The sequence below is a fragment of the Panicum virgatum genome, chromosome 8N (assembly GCF_016808335.1).
Source record: "Panicum virgatum strain AP13 chromosome 8N, P.virgatum_v5, whole genome shotgun sequence".
Taxonomy (NCBI): domain Eukaryota; kingdom Viridiplantae; phylum Streptophyta; class Magnoliopsida; order Poales; family Poaceae; genus Panicum; species Panicum virgatum.
The window spans coordinates 24,269,589-24,287,016 of NC_053152.1; the positions used below are offsets into that span (position 1 = coordinate 24,269,589).

General features: G+C 45.7%; 1 non-coding gene across 1 annotated transcript; it reads right to left on the minus strand.

Annotated features, from left to right (window-relative positions):
- Nucleotides 1-1,483: 1,483 nt before the first annotated feature.
- LOC120687013 lies at nucleotides 1,484-1,590 on the minus strand. The gene has a single exon (XR_005680517.1). It is a non-coding gene; the product is annotated as a small nucleolar RNA R71 (small nucleolar RNA).
- Between the last annotated feature and the right edge of the window lie 15,838 nt (nucleotides 1,591-17,428).

The window sequence follows — 17,428 nt, forward strand, 5'->3', positions numbered from 1 at the left end:
CTTTATCGAGTTATACTAGTTGCTTTCTTAGACCAGATGATCTGGGTAGGGATATCGGGTCATTGTGCTTTCGGGCTTACCTTAGCATCTTACCTGGCCATCCGAAGGGTGGGGGACCAGGGGGTGCTAAGGTAGTAACCTCATATGCGGGCATGGTGCCTGGGTATGCGGGATCCCTCGGATATGACGGTGCTCCACGGTTTGACTGGGGTAGACCGCAGGTGGTAACAGCCTTGTCGGTCTGCCAGGAAGCTGCTTCTCGGTTAGCGTACTCCCCGACATTCGGGTATCGTGTAGGAGTTCATGCAAAGATGAAACGGGACTGGATGTTCTCCAGTGCGGGTCATTCTCCCCGATGTCCCTAATTTCCTGGCACCTGTAGTTCTAAGCATGTGGCTAACATAACTTATCTGTTGACATGAATAGTATATTAGGATCTGTGCCTATGCTCCCACTAACCTTCGGTGTGCTTGTTTATTCTTTATTCATGAAAGTTGGCTGTTCTATGTGTGTGTCACATTACCCCTGATTATCTTTTATTTATCACTTACCCTTGTATAATCTATAGTCTGCACCTTATTTCATAATGCCATGGTTACGTAACTAGTAAATATCTTTACACAACCTCGCCATCCCTTGGGAAAATTTAAATAATGATACCCTAAATACTTCTGGGTGAAATACTACAATGGTATATCTGTGCGCTTGCAGATATTTCTGTAAACATTAAGACATACCAACCCAGCATTTCTGGTGCCGTTGCTAGGGACGAGCTTAACACCCCCATTCCTAGTGATTGCGCTAAGAAATGCCAACAAGCATTTCTAGCGCTGTTGCCGGGGATGGCACTAGGTGTAAAGATTTTACTAAGCACATAAACTTGGCAATATGAGTAAGAGGTAGCTACTGCTTATATAGGCTAATATGTTTATCTTTTTTGTTTTCTCCTGATTGGATGAAAACAGGGTAGTATATGTCTGGTTTCTCCTTGCCGACAAACTTCGTTGAAAATCCCGAGAAGCTCATGAGAAGGGTCCGACCTCGCGTCGTCCCTCCTCCACTCTCGCAGTCGACAAGCGAGCCAGCTTCCCAAGCACCATCAACAATCACTGAACCCATGGCTGAGAAGACTCTCCGCGACTTCTATGTCCCCTCAGCTGCCAATGTGGCAACTAGACCCAACATTGATGTTAGAGACATGAACTTTGAGCTGAAGTCCAGCCTCATAAACATGGTGCAAGCTAGCCCATTCTGTGGCAAGCCAAATTAGGATGCCAACACCCATCTCCAGAACTTTCTGGAGTTATGCAAGACTGTAACCATATGGGGCGTTACGGCTGATGCCATCAGGCTGCGTCTGCTTCCTTTCTCTCTCCTGGGGAAAGCGAAACAATGGTTTTATCAGAACAAGGAAGCCGTCAGCACGTGGGACAAATGTTCCACGGCATTCCTAGCAAAATTCTTCCCGTTGGGCAAAACAAATGCCCTACGTGGAAGAATTTCAAGTTTCCAGCAGACAGGGATGGAATTCATCCCAGAAGCTTGGGAGAGACTTCAAGAATACATACCCGCCTGTCCTCACCATGGGATGGACGAGTGGCTCGTACTCCAAAGCTTCTACAATGGGCTAACGACTACGTCCAAAGCCCATCTCGATGCTGCTGCTGGAGGAGCCTATCTGGACCTGACAATTGCCAAGGCTACGACCTTAATTGAAAAGATGGTCTCCATCCAGCGCTAGAACGAGGAGCGTTCCCAGCCCAGAACCAATGGCGGAATGCATACCATCAAGGAGACGGACATGCTCGCCACCAAACTTGACTTCCTACTGAAAAAGCTTGATGAAGGGAACCGGCAACAGATGCCCGTTCCCGTCCATGCCATGAACTTGTTCTCAGTGTGCGAGGTTTGTGGTGATGGTGGACACTCGAGGAATGACTACCCCAAGACCCGTGAAAACGCAACCTACATCAACAACAACAACACCGGGTTCCATCCACAAGGAGGCCAGGGGTGGGGTCAAGCACGCCCACCATTCCAAGGAGGAGGTAACAACTTTAACTCGAATTTCAATTCGAACCAACCCTCCTTGAGAGATCTAGTCTTTGGACAAGCTAAAATCAATGAATCTTTAAACAAAAAGCTTGCTGCCAATGATAAAATTTTGGAAAATATAAATGCTAAATTTGAAACTCTTTCTTCTACAATTAAAAATCAACTAAGTTTCAACAAAATGATAGAAACACAACTGGCTCAAATCGTTGCTGTTGTTCCTATTTCTGAGTCTGGGAAGATTCCGGGGCAACCCGAGTCCCCCGTTGAAACTGCAAATATGGTGTCTACCGGGTGGGGCAACCTTCCCCGGTAGACTTCTCGCACTAACCATGCAGGCAGGTACAATCCCCCGAAGAATGACACTTGGGATGGCCTGGTAGTAGAAATTCAAGAAGATCCAGGGGTCCCCATGATCAGCTGCTCAATCTTTGATTAATACTATGAGCACGCCCTCTGCGACCTGGGGGCCAGTGTCAACATTATGCCCATGGTAATATATGAGAAACTTTTATACCCTGCTCTCTCCCCAACATATATGTGTATGCAGCTCGCAGACTCCACAATCCGGTATCCCGAAGGGATAGCCAAGAACGTCTTGGTCCACGTGCAAGACTCCTTCGTCCTTGCAGATTTCATGGTTATGGATATAGAAGGCGACCTCGGAATCGAGCTCATTCTTGGGCAACCATTCCTGAGAGCCGCCAGAGCAAGGATCGACGTGGGAAGAGGAGAAATCCACTTCAACATTGGAAAGGAGAACATGTTCTTCAGATTCAAGCAAAGGGGAGAGCAGTGCATCCTGAACCAGTAGGATGACGAAGGGCAGGCACTTTGGGATGCACCAGAATCCCAACTACCAAGACCTACGACCACACGATCAAAGAAAAGACGTGCAAAGAAGATGTGGCGTAAAGTTGCAATTTCGTCCTCGTCCAATTCTCCAGGACGAGCCGAACAGTGGTAACCAAAGTAGGAGAAAGGTCCCGCTCGTCAGACTCAAAACGACGAGCCCTTGCCGAAGGTAAATCGTACGTAGCTCATATTTTCTTTTCTCGACTTTTTTTGATTTTTCCCACTGCATTTTTGAATTTTCTAAACACTCATGCATGCTAGAAACTTTTCTAGCACTTTTTATTTTTTCATAAAAATCCAAAAATATTTCTGAGCATTAAAATCCTTTGGAAAATAAATTTGAACATCTTTTCGAAGCAAAGTTTGGCCAGCACCAAAGTTTAAAAAGTATATGACCGTTAGAAGGGCAGTGTGCCCTGGCAGCCGACCCCCTGCCAATGGCTAGTGGGCCCATCCTTCTCCAACGGTCACTAGCCGTTGAGGCTTGTCCCTTCCAACGGTGCCCGGCCATTCTCCCTTTAAATAGAGTCCAAGGGGTGAGCTTTGAGCTCTCACACTCAACTCTCATTCACTCACTCCCTCTCAATCTCTCTCAAACTTTGCTCTTGGGTTTTCATTGGAATTTTGCTCAAATTTGATTTCAAGAAGCCTCTCTCTCTCATTTCTTTGCTACAAGAAAGAAGGAGCAACTCGTGGGTAAGAACGTTCATTTCGGTTTCACTAATGTAACCCAATTCGAGTTGTACGTGTTTTTTTTGTTCCATCATGACGGGTGGAAGGTCTCCGGCACATTCAAGAAGATGACGGGTGGAAGTTCATCCCATTCTCGGGGTGGCTCAAGCTCGTACACACCCGAACCTACGCCTACACCAAGCACGATGGATTATGAGGAAGAAGAACAATACGAAGAGATGCAAGCCGAACCGCAAGCCGAGGCCATAGAGATTGATGCAGAAGATGCCCCCTACCTCGACTTGCGAGATGATCATAAACACCAAGGCTACGCCATCCTCAAGAACCGAAGCTTCATCCATACCGGAGCATTTGATCCGGATCTCCTCGTCAAAATAGGTATGTACGAAGACTTCTCTAATTTTTGGCATGCAATTGGATGGGATAACTTCGTTCCCGTTAAGGAGTATGGTTCATGACTCCTCACCATCCAATTTCTTTGCACTCTTCGAGAGGTGGAAAAGGGGGTTTATTTTTGACTTTTTGGGAAAAAGTATTTGCTTTCTTGGAAAACTTTTGCCGGCCACCTCGATTTCAACAAACGTTGGTCAATTTCTCTTGAGCAGGCTTGTCGCGGTTTTAATCGTCATGAATTTTGGGGCCAGATTTGGGGTCAAGTTATCCATTGCAAATTTGCACCTCGGTGCAACGATATTCATAATCCAACTCTTCAGTTGATGCACAAGTGGTTAACCATTGCTCTCTTTCCAAGAGATGATGTCCAACCCGTGCGCAACAATGAGTTGCTCATTCTATATGACATGGTCAATAAGATCAAAATCTCCCCCACGCAAGCTTTGGTTAAGCAATGGCTTTCTAATTTCAAGATAACGGGTCCTATTGAGTTCACTTCTATGATTACTCGTATCGCTACATGTGTTGGTGCCTTAGAGGGGAATTTTATTCCTTTCATTGAGGGCGACCGTGCGTATATCGATGAGGCTTATTTGATCCAAGGTCACACACTCAAGAAAGGCCCAAATGACTCTTTGATTTTCTTTTACTTGGGCTTTACAAATGAGATTCCGCTACCCAATGCGGAGTTCCTATGGCGAAACCACCCAAAAGACTGGGCCCGAGTGCACTGATCTTCGTTGCTAGGCAACTCTCACCCAAATCGGCATGCACCGGTAGTTCCTCAAGTGAAGCCTCGATAAAAGCCACGCTCTACTAGGATTGCACAGACAACACTCACACGAAGGTGAGCCCAGAGATTACAACACAGAACATTTCATACAACATCAGAGTTTGCAGTAGAAAGTAAATTTATTACAAACCATGTTCAGAGTAGCGTAGTACTAAGAGTTCCAAACTGCACAAATTATTCAAGTCTCATTATTTCAGTGGAAGAGGTAAAATGACGTCTAGCGAAACATGTGACGCATCGATAAAGCCCATACGAAAAGCGTCACTCAGTGGGAGGGTGGTCAGCACCAGATGAAGGGCCATCCCATTCGACAGACCAGCCCGGAGGTAAAGTACACGGCCAAGTTAGACTCGCAATCATATCTTCGAAGTTAGTACCTGGAAAACAGTGCCACAAACAGGGCTGAGTATACTAATACTCAGCAAGACTTACCCGTCACCGGATATACCATAGTCCGATAACTAGACATGCAAGGCTCTTTGGTTGGTGGGGTTTGTTTTGCCAAAAATGCCACTAAGAGTTGATCCTTATTTTCAGATTTTAACTTTGCTATATTCTAATTGATTTAACCATTCTAAGTTTGCATCTAACTCTACACAAACATGGTATAGCAACCATTTAATCAACCAACAGTATTATTATCATCATGTTCCACTTGTTACTCTATGTGACCGAAAACGTTAAGCAATCTCATGCCGTGAGAGGCGGACGATTCCAAATCGAATCTCAACCTGGCCAGGGGAACCTAACACACACGCATGGGGATCGACTTCGCTTTCGCCCACGCTACTTTTCCCCTTTCTTTCTAGTCCGTGGATCTGGGACACCCTCCCCGACTACATAGTCCGACCACTCTACTCCCGTACGTCCGGACAAAAATAACACCTACTTCTACCAAGAGGGTGGCAGTGATTCCACTCGATGGTCCAATCAGGTACTTAAGCTTACCGATTACCATATTTCTCGGCATGTGGCTAGTACTTCCAAATGCTTAACGAAATGAGTCACACACCGCGACCTTAACTATTTTTGACTACACCAGTGGGGTATCACAACTACAAAACCCCGCCCGTTGTCCTTATATTTGAGCTAAAGGTAAAGTCAGTCAATTCCTATATGCTCGCGAGAGGCAGGAAACCACTTGACTTCTACCATTTTTAATTAGCGGGGCAACTAGTCGATAAAAAGAACCGGATATCAAACATAGGTACCTAGGAGTCATGCATCTAAGGTTTTTATCAACACCTAGAAAACGTAAATGCGCAAATAAATTATTATAACACATATGAATAGTTAGATGAATAATAACGCTGAAAATAATGGGTTATGCACCGGGGCTTGCCTTCTTGTGCACTGTCAAACTGAGAGTCCTCTGGGGCTTGGCCCAGGTCTTGGTTTACATTAGCACAATTAAGATTAACCTCCGATGCAGCAAGAGAGTCCGCAGGGATCAGTTCGTAAGCACCATCGGCGAAATTAACCGCGTCTATATGAAATGCATGATTTCATGGTTACAATAGGGTAAATGATTTCTTTCCTTCATGATAAAGTTGTAGTCCAACAAAAAGTTAACTTAATGTTGATCTTTGTGAGTTCATTTACTGGGCAGTCATTTATGGAGTAGTCATTATAATTAACCATCTTCTTGAAAGAGTGTGTGGGGTGGTTAGTTTCCTAATTTTAAACATAAGCATAAGTTCATAATTTCATAGAAGCAAATATACACATGATCTGATGATGAAAAATATATGTTGAGCAGACTAGATAGTCTAGTATTTACTGTAAAAATTTCAGACCTCAACAGTAAGGCATTTAATCATGAAAAATCATGTAAACAGATTAACCTAGAGACTTCATGAATTTGCACAGGTTGTTAGGCATGACTTCTGGAGCTAAAAATTTTACAGTAACATCTAGATAGGGTATACTCAGTACTGTAAATTGTCCAAATTTTATCTACTCAAGCAATAGGAGTTATAAAATTAACAAAACTATCAAGCTACCAACAAAGATAATTTCCACAGAGAGTTATACAAGGATTATGGATCTTAAATTTTTACCAGAACCTAGATATGTTCTATCCATGTTCCAGAAAAATTATCAAGCATTATTTCTTCCAGATTAATTATTTATGCATTTAACTTTGAATGAACTTACATATTAATTCGAGATTAAAGATGACCAGTGCTACATGTGAAATTGTTATCACAGGAAGTATTTATTCTAACTAAGAACATGCCCAAAACATGACCAGATATGAACTATTTCACCCCGAGCAAAAATAATAAACCTAGGCATGATATACCAAGCATGATTTATAACTGAATCAATACTCAGTAAATATAGCTCAAACTTCGCAGGCATGATTCCAGAACTAAAACAAGGCTCCAGAAATAAATATAGATTTTTCTAAGTACAAGAACTATATACCATGAATTTTGTTGGTAAAACAAGCATTAAACATCATATATAGCAAACTAGATCAAACATTTCTCAAACTTATGGATTAGCAAGATTACAGTTACTAGTTGATCCAAGAAAAATTTCACAGCCAGAGCATGTTCAACTTTTTCAGCATTAAAACATGGAGTTCACTAACAGATGTAAGAATCTTTGTCATTTAAGCAAGTTAACAGATTCAAATAGGTTTCATCTTTTTACCATAAGCCTATTACATTACCAGGATTAACATACCCAAAAATCAAGTTCACCAGTGAACAAAACTACCAGAACATACATTAGGTGTTTATTCTATTCTTTTTTGTAGATTAAAATGTGCATGGATTATGTAGATTTGCATGTAACAAAACTAGTAGATTTCGTTGTAAGTGTTCCAGAACAATTGATTTTGCATTTTTACATTTTTTTCTGTGATTTGTTACACATTTTTGAAGTTCACTACCAAACTCAGAGAAACTTGAACTCAACCCCTTAAGCGAAAAAGAAAAATTACAACCGGGTCCTTCGTCGGTCTTCTCCACAGCTGCACCTTGCCGGTGGTGTTCTGCTAGGTAGGGCTTACCGGTGCTGCGACTGGGAGGCGGGTAGAGGAGTTCGAGAGCTACCTACCAATGCCAGCGTTCGGGGCTGGGGTGGTTGGAATCGAGGTCGTCGGCGTGGATGGCCGCGGTGGTGTTCGGGTCGTCGGCGTTGTGGTTGAAGAAGGGCTCGAGGTAGTCGAACATCGAGCCCACGAGCACCACAAGAGCATGAGGAAGCTGTTGGGGTAGCTGTCGTGCTCGATTGCTGCCCGAATCGGCCAGTCCACGGCGAGCCTTGAGCTCACCGACGGCGGCGCGATTGGGCGGTGGCTCTTGGGTGGCTTCGGGTGGGGTTCTGGGCGTGTGTGAGCTCCACTGGGACTAGGAGAGGCTGCTGGTGAGGTCGGATGGGGAATGTGGGTCGGGGATGGCCTGTCCGTGCGAGCTCGAGCTCGCCGGTGATGGCGGACGGCAGAGGAAGTGGAAATCGAGAGGGTCGCACGACGGCGGGGGTTCTGGTCCTATTTATAGGTTGGAGGGCTTCCAGGCGAAGTAAAACAGGGTTTGGGGGAGGTCGGACTAATCCAGGAATGCTCGACGGCAAGGTGGCAGCCGGAGGAGGCGGCGCTGCGCATGGCGGGCAGCGTGGCAAGCGCCCAAGTGTCCAGGGACACGTGTGTGCGCGAGGAGAGGCCAAGGGGTCATCTAGGTGTCCTTGACGGGCCCTCTTGGGTCCAGTTGGCCGCAGACGCGCCGTGGATGAGGTCCGCCGGCGGCGTACGGGCGGGCGGCGGCGAAACAGAGAGGGAGATGGAGATGGGGACCAGTTTGTGATTTCCAAGAAGTTCAGGGACTATTCTATAAACTAAAATTATCTCTATCTTCTTGGGCTCAAATGAAAAAGTGTTGAATACCAAACTTGTGTAACTTTTCAAGTTCTACAACTTTTGTTTTAGGAAAATTTTCAATTGAAGTCCACATTTTGAGCTATTTTAAAATTCCAAACTTGCATTAAAGGGCTTTGATTTTTATTTGATTTTTGATGGAATTTGGCTGAAAGTTGAATTCAGCATATGTCATTTAAGGTACCAACAACAACCCAAACTTATTTTTGTGCATATTTTTAGATAGGATTTGGGTATGTTTTCAACATGTTTGCTCTCATATTCCATGCTTCAAATGTGTAGTTAGAATTTTATTTGACCTTTTCTTTATGAATTTATTTTTTAAAACCCTTCTATAATTTATTTGAGTTAAATGAATTGGCTTTTAGTACACAGACACCAGAGGTGTCACAGCCTACCCCCCTTAAAAAGAATCTCGTCCCGAGATTGGTTGATTGGAATTAGGAACAGGGGATTAGATACCTGAAGTGAAGCTAAGAAAACCCGGATATTGTCGGTTGAGATACTCTTCCGTTTCCCAGGTGGCTTCTTCTTCAGTGTGATGAGACCACTGAATTTTATACATTTCTACCACCTTTCGACGAGTACCTCTCTCTTTTTGATCCAAGATTCTGAGTGGATATTCAGCATAAGAGAGATCGGGTTCTACCAAGATTTCCTGTTGATCGATGATTTCGATCGGAACTCAGACACATTTCTTGAGTTGAGATATGTGGAAAACATCATGAATGGCTGTGAGTCGTGAAGGAAGTCGCAGTCGATAAGCCACGGGTCCACATTCTTCAATAATCTCATATGGTCCGACATAGCGAGGTGCTAACTTGCCTTTGACTCCGAAACATTAAACGCCTCGAGTTGGTGAAACTCGTAAATACACATGATCTCCAACGCTGAATTTTAAAGGTTTCCTCTGCTTGTCAAAATAACTCTTTTGCTGGGACTGGGATGCTCGGAGATTTATTTGTATCACTCTCACTTTCTCTTCAGCCTCGACCACTAATTCGGGTCCGAATATTTTGCGTTCTCCAGTCTGGGACCAACTCAAAGGAGTTCGACACCGTCGACCATACAATGCCTCAAAGGGTGCCATCTTCAGATTGGCCTGATAGCTGATGTTATAGGAGAATTCAGCTATGGCTAAGCATTTGTCCCAATTCTTGTCATAATGGATGACACACACTCGAAGCATGTCCTCGTGAATTTTATTTACACTTTCGGTTTGTCCGTTAGTTTGTGGATGGTAAGCTGAGCTTCGAATTAATTTAGTTCCAAGAGCCTCTTGGAGCTGCTCCCAAAACCGTGCAACAAATTGAGTACCACGATCTGAGATAATAGTTTTAGGTACACCGTGCAGACAGACAATTCGATCGATATAAATTTCAGCATACTTCTTACCCCCGATATTCAGTATGCACCGGAATAAAATGGGCGGTCTTTGTGAGCCTGTCGACAATGACCCAGATGGAATCATGATGTTGGGAGGTACTGGGTAAGCCCACAATAAAATCCATACTGATATCTTCCCATTTCTAGGACGGAATTGGCAGAGGTTGGAGAGTTCTAGCAACTTTCAAGTGACTAGCTTTCACTCTCTGACAGGTGTCACACTCTGCAATGTATTTAGCAATTTCTCACTTCATTCGGGTCCACCAGAAATTTTGTCTGAGATCTTGGTACATTTTGGTACTGCCCGGATGAATGGAAAATTTGGAGAGATGTGCTTCGTCCAAAATTTGTTTCCGCAGCTCATGATTTTTGGAAACAACTAGGTGATCCTCAAACTACAAAATTCCTTTATGGTCCACACAGAAACACTTGTATTTATTTTCGCCTTCTAATACTTTCTATTTGATGATTCTGACACTCTTGTCATGCAATTGTGCCATGATGACTTGGTCATGAAGTGTTGGTTCCACAGAAATATGAGTCAACAAACCTTGAGGAATGATCTCCAATTTCAGCTTTTGCATTTCAGCACACAATGAGTCGTTGTACGATTCCGCTGAAAGGCAGTTGCAGTGAACCTTGCGGCTGAGCGCATCGGCTACAACATTGGCTTTGCCCGGATGATAATAACTTCTAGGTCATAATCTTTGATTAATTCCAGCCATCTTTGTTGCCTCATATTCAACTCACTTTGGGTGAAAATGTATTTGAGACTCTTATGGTCGGTGAAAATATTGCAATGAGTACCCATAAGATAATGTCTCCAAATCTTGAGAGCATGAATAACCGCTGCTAGCTCAAGATCATGTGTGGGATAATTTAGTTCGTGTGGTCGAAGGGCTCGGGAAGCATATGTAATAATCTGATTGTCTTGCATTAGAACGCAACCAATATCAGTACCCGATGCATCACAATAAACATCGTAGGACTTGCTGTTGTCTTGTTGAGCTAAGACTGATGCGATGGTTAGATGTGCTCTCAATGTATGGAATGCTTCATCGCACTTCGCCTCCCATTTAAACTTGACATATTTCTTTAGCAGTTCCGTCATGGGATTTGCTATTCTGGAGAAGTCCGGAATAAATCTTCGGTAATACCCCGCCAAGCCGAGGAAACTGCGAATCTGATGAACTAAAGTAGGAGGTTTCCAGTCCATCACTTCTTGTACCTTGCTGGGGTCAACTGAGATGCCTTCCCTAGATATAGTGTGACCCAAAATTTTGACTGTGTCCAGCTAGAATTCACACTTGGAAAATTTTGCGTACAGTTTATGATCTCTGAGGCATTGAAGAACAATACGCAGATGTTGTTCATGTTCCGTCTCATTCTTGGAATAGATCAGAATGTCGTCGATGAAAACCACGATGAACTTGTCAAGTTCCGGCATGAATACCGAGTTCCTAAGATACATGAAATAAGTGGGAGCGTTTGTGAGACCGAAAGACATAACCAAATATTCATAGAGACCATATCCGGTTGAGAATGCAGTCTTGGGAATATCACAAGGTTGGATTTTAATTTGGTGATACCCCGAACGAAGATCAATCTTGGAGAAGATCTTTGATCCAGCCAACTGATCGAACAATACGTCAATGCGGGGAAGTGGGTATTTATTTTTGATGGTTACCGCATTGAGAGGTAGTCGACACACAACCTCAGATTGTCATCCTTCTTTATGAACAATGCTGGACAGCTCCAAGGTGAAGCACTTGGGCGAATAAAACCCTTGTCCACAAGTTCTTGTAGCTGGATTTTTAGTTCAGCCAATTCTTTAGGCGGCATTCAGTACGGCCTTTTGGAAATAGGTGCTGTACCAGGCTGCAGTTCAATAAAAAATTTGATATCCCGATCCAGTGGCATACTAGGCAAGTCGTCCGGAAAAACATCGGCATACTCACGGACAACATGAATATCTTTGATACGAATATCTTTCATGGCATAAGCACAAGAGTTGACACATTCGGAATGAGGTAAATATAGAACCGAGTGGCCATGGGTGGAAGAATTTATTTCAACGGCTCGGGAAGAGATATCTAACAGTACCCCATGTCTATTCATCCATTCCATTCCTAGAATAATGTCCATTCCTTCGAGTAGTAATAGGATCAAATTGGTGGGAATTGTTTTATTACCCAACTTAAGCGGTACCAGTCTGCTAAGTTGATTAGATGCTATTTTACCGCCAAGAGTGGATATCATATAAGAGCCTTTAGTGTGATAAAAATCTAACCCAACTTTTTCTCCAAATTTAGAACTAACGAAGCTAAGAGATGCACCAGAATCGAATAAGATAATTGCGGGGTGATGGTTTATAGAGAATGTACCCGACATAATTGGTGCTCCCTCTGGAAAATTAGCCAAATTGGTGAAGTTAAGTCGGCCTTGCCTGACTTGAATGGTTTGCTTCTTGCCCTTGTTCTGATCATTTCTGCGAGAAACCTGCCCCTAAGATTGTCCCACCTGAGGGCACATCTTTGCAAAGTGATTCGGGCTCCCGCATTTGAAACAACAGTTGTTGTTGTCGGGGCGAGCGGCTTGCTAAAAATTCGGCCGAGGGCCGGTCTGCTGCTGCTGTGGTGGAGCATAACGAGCTTGCTGAGGTGGTACAAATCGGGCCTGCTGCTGCTGTGGAGGCCGAATAACCCAACGCCCTGGCTGAGGGGCTTTCTGAGAGGGTGCAGTTGGAGCATTCTGGACAATGAGATACCTCGGTGCAGATGCACTCGAGGGTCCAGCAGGTGTCTTGCGCTTCTTTTCGTCACGATGAGCCGAAATGAGATCCTCCTGGTTGATGGCCAGATTCACCAAATCATTGAAAGAATCCGCATAGCCTCTCCTGCAACTTGGTACTGAGGCCTTGATGGAAGCATTCACTCTTCTTAGTGTCGGTATCCGCATGATGACTAGCATATTGACATAAATGATTGAAAGCCTGGGCATATTGCAATACAGTTTGAGTGCCCTGAGTTAATGCCAAGAACTCATTGAGTTTGTGATCGAGAAGACCAGCCGGAATATGATGAGCCCAAAAAGCATCCTTGAACTCATTCCAATTAACCACATGATCAGCCGGTAGTATTCCGTGGTAATGATCCCACAACATACGAGCTGATCCGTGAAGTTGCTGCGTGGCATAGCAAGTCTTGTTCGCTTCGGAACAAGGAACAGTCAACAAGGAAAACTTGGATTCGATTGTGCGAATCCAAGCATCCGCATCCAGTGGATCATCCGCTTCAGTGAATAGCAGGGGCTGCATACTGAGAAAGTCCTGGTAGCTTGCTTCTTGCACTTGATGAGCGTGATGCCCACCTCGCGGCTGCTGCTGAGCTTGCACTAGTTGCCGCGAGATTTCCGTTTGAGCGGCAAGAACTTCCGCAATGCCCGCTGGTGGAGGAGGTGGAGGTGGATTGCCATTCCCTTCGGCAACAAAACAACTAGGACTACCTCGAGTTGATCCAACCATCTGAAACATGAGTAGTTCGCATTAGGCTCAACATTTTCATCATTTCAATGGAAACATACAACTCAAGACATGAATGGAAGAATAGGAATTGCATAAATCGCGTTACACAGAAAACCGTCGATACGAAAAAGAGCATAACTGGAGTTCTGTGCAGGATATGGACTTGAAATTTTTACAGGAGGTAGATAATTTCGTAAGATACAACTTTGGTAGTCAACGTAAAGTCATATTCCCAGATTAAGTTAGTTTAAAAATTCAATTACTTCTCCTCTGGTTTTCTGGTTTTACAGAAAACAGAGCCTCAGTATTTTGCGTATATCTCCTGCTGTACACGTCCTTTTGAGCTTAAATTTTGTAAGAATTTAGATGACAAAATTTGGAACAACTTTGGTATTCAACACATGAGCTAATTCGGAAAGGAAGTAAGGATAAAAATTTTAACTAGCTGCTGCATTCAGCTTTTCACAGTCTGCCAACACCTTACATAAGTAGCATTAGAGGTTCATTACATCCATCAACTTGGCACTTCTACTTGATTACTTCTAACATCAATACTAAGGGGTTACTCAACTCTGAGTTAGCCTAGTAGCTCATGATCCAAAATTTAGGCTACACTAAGAGGAGTCTACAAAAGTTAGGAACAACACCTCAGTCTACATGTTGACCGACGCCTCGCTCACTGCGGGAGAGTGAGTCTCGACCGGCGCGGGCTGTGGCGTCTGCTCCTCAAAGTCCATCTCTGAAACACCCTGGATCTCCTAGGGATCCTCCTCACCATCCACTTGCATCTCCTGGGGCTCCTCCTCACCATCCACTTGCATCTGGTGGAGCTGCCCCTGGGCATCGTCGAGGTCAAGCTGAAGGTCGTGGAACTGATCCTCGAGGAAGTGGAGAGTAGCATCACGATCCATCACCATGTCCTAAAGCTCCTGGACATGGCTCTCGAGCTGGGTGATCAGAGCACGCCTGCTCTCAAGCTCGTCGCTAGCCTCACGAAGCTGCTCGTCTCTCAGCTGGACAGTCAGGTGTAAAGCCTTAGCCTGGCCAACAAGCTGAGCGGTGGCCTGACTTTGGAAGGTCTGGAGACGGTAGAGTGCGTCCAAGAAAAATGCAGTCGTCCGGAGTGCTCCGACGGGGTCGAGGGTCGCAACCGTGTCCAAGTTGGCCATCCTGTCACGCCAAAGGGGGTCGGCCGGGTTGTGTGTGGGGAACAACCTGAATGTGGACAGAACAACCTCCAACGGGTGCTGCGAATAGAAAGCGATCATTGCCCTCATAGCGGTGGTCTCCCAAGTGTCCAGCAAGCGGTGGCCGATCACCTGGGTCATGATCGGCTGCCACCCGTTGAGCGGGTGCTGCGGGATCACCATCGTCACACTGCAGCGACGAACCCCGCTCTCCACAAAGTCGTGCCCCTCGTAGAGCGGTGGCTGGGGGTAATCGACTGCACTCAAGTGCTCCCAGAGATGGTGAGAAAGTCCGTCCCGGTGCAAACAAGCTGAGTGCACGTGCCCGTGCTCGTCGATCACCACCAGCTCGTCGTTCTGTCCCAACAAAAGACCAATGGATCAGCTGATAGTCAAACAAAGAATGGCTGATTCTGGACAGTTAAAGAAATTGACCAAAACGATAGATAACATGCTCTGAAAATTCTCAAAAATTTACAGAAGATGCCTAGAGTAGTGAGGAACATTTCATCTAGTCAACACTAAGGCTAATTCAGATTCTAAGAAGGTGATATGCTCAGAGTTTCGAAGTGATGTCAAACCAGAAATCAGGTTGTCCAGAGAGGGTGTAATTTGACCATATCTACCAAACCAGTTGACCAAGATAATTCAAAATTTTACAGTAAATTCTTCATCAAGTTACCTACAACTTTCATGTTATACGATTTTTCAAATGTGCAACTTAAGATGGTCGAAAAATTCAGTTTAGGCAGACTTCTCTAAGTTGACAGATTTGCAGAAGGTTACTATAAATTTGAAAACACTAAGATAGGAAGCTTCAAAAATTCTCAAATTTTTACAGTAGTTTGGTAATTTATGTAGTGACGGAGGTAGACCTGTATACCTCCCTGTCGAGTGGGGTCCCCGAACCCGGGAGACTACCCTGCTCGGTGACTTGGCAATGACTACTCGGCGTGCAGGACTCGGCTGTGCGCAGATGGGATCCCTAGTGGATTAGGATGAGAGGTTCCAGCTAGAAGCCCGGATATCTAGAGATCTTAACCGACCTCCTTCCTTGTAAAACAACCCGAGCATATCATTCCTTGTACCCCTACGGCTCCTAGTCTATATAAAGCCGACGTAGGCCGACCCATAGAGAGAACCCTTCTTTTCGCAGTATTCCACAAACCCTAATACAACCTCGAACACAGGACGTAGGGTATTACGCACATCGCGGCCCGAACCTGTCTAAGTCCCTACATCTTCGTGTTACCATCGAGCTCTTGGTCCTGAGATCCCCATCCTGAAACTCTACCGCCGGGTACACACCTGGTGGACTGGCCAGAATAGCAATCCGACAGTTGGCGTGCCAGGTAGGGGACTCAGGGCTCATACGACGAGTTCAATGGCAGCCAACACCAGCGTCGTCTTCTCCGCCAGCATCACCGCCTAGATGGAGGTAACAATCAGCTTCTCCTTCGCCTTCGGGAGCTTCCCGGAGGTCACGGTTCCCAGGAACCCCGCTTCCGGCTCTCCTGCTGCCGGAGGCAGCGTCTTCGCTGGGGTTAGATCCGATCTAACCTCCCAGGGATCTGCCACCTCTCAGATTTCCGAATCCGAGAACTTTGACGTGGCGACCACGACAGCCTGGGTGCCCGTTGCCCTGCCGTATCTGCTGACGATCTGATCTTCCAGATAGATCGCATCAGTAGATCCATCGTTGAGTGCATTCAACTCGGCGAACTCGCGCTTCACCACCGAGATGACCCTGACCGTGTTCTCCGTGAACTCGGTAGCGCTTCTACCAGGACCAGATCCGATCTGGCCACTCCAAGATCTGCCACACCTCGAGTTCCCGAACCCGAGGCGGACTACATGATGCTTACTCCTTCCAGGTCGACCCATCGTTGAGTGCATTCAACTCGGCGAACTCGCGCTTCACCACCGAGATGACCCTGACCGTGTTCTCCGTGAACTCGGTAGCGCTTCTACCAGGACCAGATCCGATCTGGCCACTCCAAGATCTGCCACACCTCGAGTTCCCGAACCCGAGGCGGACTACACGACGCTTACTCCTTCCAGGTCGACCCATCGTCCTATCAGATCTGCTGACGATCTTATCTCCTAGATAGATCAAGTCAGCAGATCCATCGCCGAGTGCGTCAGGCTCGGCAAGGATGCACTTCGACACCGCAATGACTCGGATCGGGTCCCCTTTGGACTCTGCAACGCTGCTACAATGTACTCGGATTAGATCCGAGTGTGACTGTCCGACCCGGCTACCTTAGGTCAGATCTAATCTGACCCGGTTTCGGGTGAGGAACTTGGCTTCCAGACACGCCTCGTTCACCCTCCCACCCAACCGCTCTTCGGCGACGGAGCATCGCCAGATCTTCATCGTCTCCGATGACTCCGACACTCGCTAGAATGAGACCGACGAGGAGAAGGCGCAACGACTCCGCCGTAACGAGGTCCGCGCCGACATGAGGCGCAACGACGAGGTCATTGATCGGGCCAACCGTGACCTAGAGAACACCGACCGTCGCAACCCCAGGAACCAGCGCTCACCATTCCGGGCCTGTAACCTCGATGCCGACTTCGTCCTCGACTACAACGGCCAAGATGTCTTTGCCACGCCGTCGGCCAACCTCGCCGCGGTGTTCCAGGTGCTCGAGGGTCTC